The sequence below is a fragment of the Colobus angolensis genome, unplaced genomic scaffold (assembly GCF_000951035.1).
Source record: "Colobus angolensis palliatus isolate OR3802 unplaced genomic scaffold, Cang.pa_1.0 Scaffold11, whole genome shotgun sequence".
Classification (NCBI taxonomy): Eukaryota; Metazoa; Chordata; class Mammalia; order Primates; family Cercopithecidae; genus Colobus; species Colobus angolensis.
Window position 1 is genome coordinate 8270941 of NW_012112030.1, and position 5795 is coordinate 8276735.

Consider the following 5795-nt stretch of genomic DNA (forward strand, 5'->3'; position numbering starts at 1 on the left):
CCCGGGCTCGCGGCCCCGACCCCCTCCAGTGCTGCGCCCCAACAGGTATCGGAGGGTTTTCTCCTCACCCAGACGCAGAACCTTTCCCTCCTCCTTGAGCTGTTTCCAGTTGCCTCACCAACATCAAAAAACGCAAACACTGATTTGAGAGAATTACAATCGCTCGGTAAAAAGCCTGACCAATGCAAAAGGCAAGGCTCTGCCATCTCTCAGAAGTTACAGGTACTTCAAGAAAAATCACACTACTGTTGTCAGGCATTCAGCTACCTATATGTTTATGGTTGGAAGCCCCCACATAAATGTTCCTACATTACTTTACATATATTTACAAATACAAGGATAGCAGCCTACATTTTCTTTAAAAATGTTTTCTACAGGACGCAGCGCAAAAACATCTTTAAATCAGACCAGGGGTTCACCGCCTCTTGAGAGGTACAAAACCCTGTATTGATTTAACTCCACGTACCTCGTGTATTTTATTATTTGAATTCGTTAAAATCTCTTTGTTTTGAGATGATATTACGCACTTTGGAAAACGAGAGACCTGATGTGGTGACAAACCAGGACTTGGAATCACTGAATAGGACAATTGGAGCTTTATTCCAATGTTCTTTGAGCATTTGAGCATGAAGCTGCTTCTACTGAGAAGTACTCACGTGGATATCACATAACAAAGATGTGATTAATGACGGAAAAGCCCCCTGCGAGTGGACTGCTCCATGAGCCAGAATTTATGTGTAGGGATAATCTAACTCTTAAAATATTCCATTTGCAATGTGCCGGATTGGGACACGGGACCCTAAAGGCACTGTTTGTTGTGGCATATCCATGTGCACCCTGCCTAAAACACTTTTTTCCACTAGCAAAGGAACTGAGAAGCAGGTTTGGGTGGGTTAGAAAGATAATACACCCCTGTTACTACTTTTCTGCCTTTAAGTCCTGCAACTAAAGGGCATTCCTTATGATTGGTAATCATTGAAGGTTAGTGTCGCGGGGTAAGGTTCTGGGAACTTCTGGCCCATCTTTTATAGGAGGGGAAAAAGCCCATTTGAAGATGGGCTACTACTACCTCTGGCAGTAGTAGGTAAAGCCTGAAGGCCACAGATGGAGAAGCAACTTTGAGCCTATGCCTCTGGCCTCTGGAAGACTTCTGCTAGGGGAAGCAAATCTCTCCCACTGCTCCCTGTCCTCTGCTGGCCAGGAGGTGTTACTGCAGCTTCCTTGGGATTATTTGTGCTCTACCAGGAAACCCCTGAAAATCTACTGACTCTACGTAGACCTTTGTTGGAGGTGTTGGGATTTTTAGGAATGAAAGAGAAGATAGTCCTTTTACTAGTGGTACAGAGCATGGATCTTGCCTGGAGGAAAGATTCATAAGAATTAATGGTATCCCCTTTGCATGCCAAAGTTCCCATAACCTTGCTTTAACTGACATGGCTTGAAACGTTTCTCCCCTTTCCTCAGTTACACAATTAAGTGTGTGTAATGTATGACGTGGTGCCATCATAGCTATCATGGAAGCCTCTCAGGGTATTTCATCTATTTCTGGAAACAAGACGTAGATTAAAGCTCATTAAAAACGAAATCAGTGATTGAGTGATGTACAATATTGGTTAAAAGAGTCAGGGGGCCGGACGCGGTGGCCTAAGCCTATAATCCCACCACTTTGGGAGGCTGAGGCTGGTGGATCACGAGGTCAAGAGATCGAGACCATCCTGGCCAACATGGTGAAACCCCGTCTCTACTAAAAATACAAAAATTAGCCAGGCATGGTGATGGGCGCCTGTAGTCCCAGCTACTCAGGAGGCTGAGACAGGAGAATCACTTGTACCTGGGAGGCGGAGGTTTCAGCGAACCGAGATCGTACCACTGCACTCCAGACTCCAGCCTGGCAATGGAGTGAGACTCCATCTCAAAAAAGAGAAAAGGAGCAATGTAGGCTGGGATTATAAGGGAAGGCACCTTATAAATATGAGTTTTGACCTTATCCTTGAAGGATAATTCAGATTTAGTTTGCAGTGAAGAAGCCAGTGGAGGGACGATTCCAGAGGGCAAATGGCAATGAACCAAGACAAGGAGGTGGAATGAATAATGAGTAAGGTATATTCAGGTGAGAGAAGAGTAAACCCTTCCAGTAGCAGTAGAAATCGGTATGTAGCAATTAGGTATGAGGTTAAGTTTAAGAGATACAGAGGCACATTGTGAAGGTACTTGAATGTTAAGATAAATAGATTGTTACCTGCCCAGCAGGTGAAGGAGAAACCACTAAACAAGTTTATTTCACTGAAGAGTACATTTCTCTTTCTTTTTCTGAGAAAGGTTTTCTACATACTAACAATAAATATGTGGAAACAAATTAAAAACAGAACCATTTACAATTGCTCCAAAGAATGTGAAGTATTTACATATAAATCTAACAAAACATGTACAAGATCTGTGTGCTGAAAATTATAAAATGCTGATGAAAGAAATTAAAGAAGACTAATTGGAATGGCATACTATATTCATGGATTGGAAGAATCAATAAAGATGTCATTTCTTCCCAAATTGATCTATAGATTTAACATAATTTTCATCAATATCAATATTGTTTGTAGTCATAGGCAATCTTAAACTAAAACAGTGTCCAACACATCTAGAGGGCTGAGTGCTAGATTCCCCCAGGACGGAGGAAGAGCACATAAACTTAGGGCACCAGCAAGGCAGGGAGTCCAAGATTTACAATCAGATAATCTAGAAAGAAGCTATTTTTGCTTCAGTACATGTAAGTGTGTGGTTTAGTACTGTTTTTAGTTAGAGTTAAATATGGGGAAGGAGCACCAAAATTGCTAGTTAGAATTAAATATGGGGGAGGAGCACCATAATCCTTAGTGTTTAGACCCTCTTAAGGTCTTACTTAATCCATCCCTGGCTGAAATTTATTCATTGACAAACAGTGATTGAGTGTCTACTACCCGTATGTGCCAGGCACTGCACCTAGCTCTGGGAATATGGTTATAAATAAGATAGGTAAATAAATAAGATAGGTAAGGCTCCCTATCTCATGAAACTAACATTCGAGTGGAGAGAGAAGACACCAAGTCAATAAACAAAAATCACGGCCTGGACTGTGACAAGATGGACTACATGGGGAGAAAACTGGGTGAGGCAATAGTGAATGACTTAGGGTAGGGGTGAAGGTGGTGGGGGAAGTTCAAATGAAGAGGGGCATTTGAACTGAGACCTTAAGGATGGCAACAGGGGAAGTGGTCAGGGTAGAGAAAACAGGTCACTCTAAGACCCTTCAGCAGAAACAGAGTGACTTATAGAGAGTGGGTGTGTTCCCAGAGCCAAAGGAAGCCAGTGGGGCACAAAAGTATAAGACAAGGTTGGGCAGGAGCCAGATTATATAGTACCTTACAGTGTATGGAGTTCACATTCTAGTCTAAAAGATTTAAGCAGTTAGTACATGATCTGATTTATGAAGAGGATATTTGCAAGTAAGTAAGCATTAAAGGTTGGGTTTTAGAGAGCTGGGTTTTTTCCAAGCAGATAAAAGCCTGTTTTATTTGAATGATGGTCTATGTAATTACTGAGGCCACTATGTATAGACAAGAAAGGAGGAGCTTTATTTCTTGGTCTCTACCTCCTTGGACAACATCTTGATGATCTCCTCCTTCTTGGCCTGGAGGCACTCGTCATGGAGCTTGCACGCTCCCTTAGTCTTAGGCCAGTGGGCCTCAGCCTGGTCCGCCAGGAGCTTCTTGCAGGACTTGTCTACCTTCAGCTTGCAGATGATTCCTTGAGAATATGCTTGTTTTTGAACACTGTCCCTTTCACCTTCTGGTACAGAGTGCAATACATGTGGCAATCAATCTTCTTAGATTCACAGTATCTTCTAAGCAGCTGGCACAGAATCCTCATTCTCCTCATCCAGGTTACCTTCCCTGGCATTCGGGCATTGGCTGTACCCTCTTGCTTACCTATGCCCAGGTGCCTACCCTTGCGCTGGGCCAAGGTTTTTCTGGCATCAAGGAGCCTGGGAATGGACAGGCATAGGCTTGCGGATGATCAGCCCATGTTCGACTGGCTTCTGGATTTGCTGATGGGAGTTAACACTGGTCTCTGGGAGCCAACCAGACCTTCTTTTTGCCATAGTGAAAGACACTGGAGACAAACTTCCTCTGAAGCCTGAGCACACGCATGGCTTCAGCTGCAGCAGCAAAAAGAGTTTTAATATTCTTAATGTAATTTAGCAGCTCCCTTTTCCAATAGGAATTGAGTGTTTTTGACAATTTTGTTAATCTCCAAGGATCCTTTGAATGTTCCGAAGTCAAATGGTCTTAGCCTAGGATTTGTGGATTCCTAGAGAGTATATAGATGGGCTCCAGAGGGTCTAAGAGCCCCCTAAAATTTTGTGTATATATGCTTATATATGTTTTTCTGTGAGTGGGTCTCTAGCTTTCAACAGATTTTCTTTTTTTTTTTTTTTTTTTTTTGAGACGGAGTCTCGCTCTGTCGCCCAGGCTGGAGTGCAGTGGCTAGATCTCAGCTCACTGCAAGCTCCGCCTCCCGGGTTTACGCCGTTCTCCCGCCTCAGCCTCCCGAGTAGCTGGGACTACAGGCGCCTGCCACCTCACCCGGCTAGTTTTTTGTATTTTTTAGTAGAGACGGGGTTTCACCAGGTTAGCCAGGATGGTCTTGATCTCCTGACCTTGTGATCCGCCCGTCTCGGCCTCCCAAAGTGCTGGGATTACAGGCTTGAGCCACCGCGCCCGGCCAACAGATTTTCTTTTCTTTTCATTTTTAATGAGATGGGGTCTCCCACTGCCCAGGCTGAAGTACATAATCACGGCTCACTGCAGCCTCAACCTCCAGGGCTCAAGTAATCCTCCTGCCTCAGCCTCCCAAGTATCTAGGACTACAGGTGCAAACCACTATGCCTGGCTATTTTTTAAAACATTTTCTTTTTGTAGAGATGGGGTCTTGCTTTGTTGCCCAGGCTGGTTTTGAACTCCTGGGATCAAGCAGTCCTCTGCTTCAGCCTCCCAAAGTACTGGGGTTACAGGCATGAACCACCATGCACAGCTGCAACAAATTTTCAAAGGATTTTATCACACACACAAAAAAAGTGAGTAAGACCTACTTCACATTAAAGTCTTGGCTATACTTTTGGGATAGTAGTGCTACTGTTATCTTAGGGTTCAAGACACTGAACAAATTACACTTCTAGAAAGAAGCAAGTTCTGCCTCAAAGAGATGACACTATGTTGGAGGAGGGCAATATTTACAACAGAGTAGGAAAGAACTTCTTGGAAGAAAAATGTTACCTGTGTGATGTGAGAACTAGAAGATACCTAGGAATTTACCTGGTACCATCTCATTTACATTACATGTGAAAAAAATGAAGATCCAGAGAAGTTAGACGACTTGCCCAAAGTTGTATAGCTGGTTAGGGACTAAAGAGGAATTTGAAACAGGTCACCAACACTCAATACAGCACTCTGTGCTCCCCAAGGAAAGGTATACAAAGAAACTGGACTTTTGTGCTTAAAAATTTAATAGGAAATATATGTTAAATTTTATTCAACTCAATTACACAAATGCATGCTCATTCCTAAGGAATTGGAAGGAAAGAGGGAAGTAAAGGAGTTCAAAAATGTGTAAGTTCTCAGTCCTGAAAGAGATGAAAAACATCAATGTTAAGATGTACAATCAGGCTGGGCGCGGTGGCTCAAGCCTGTAATCCCAGCACTTTGGGAGGCCGAGACGGCCGGATCACGAGGTCAGGAGATCGAGACCATCCTGGCTAACAC

At 43.5% G+C, this 5795-nt stretch overlaps 1 pseudogene; it reads right to left on the bottom strand.

Annotated features, from left to right (window-relative positions):
• Positions 1-3607: 3607 nt before the first annotated feature.
• On the bottom strand, positions 3608-4193 carry LOC105520234 (annotated as a pseudogene).
• Positions 4194-5795: the final 1602 nt, after the last annotated feature.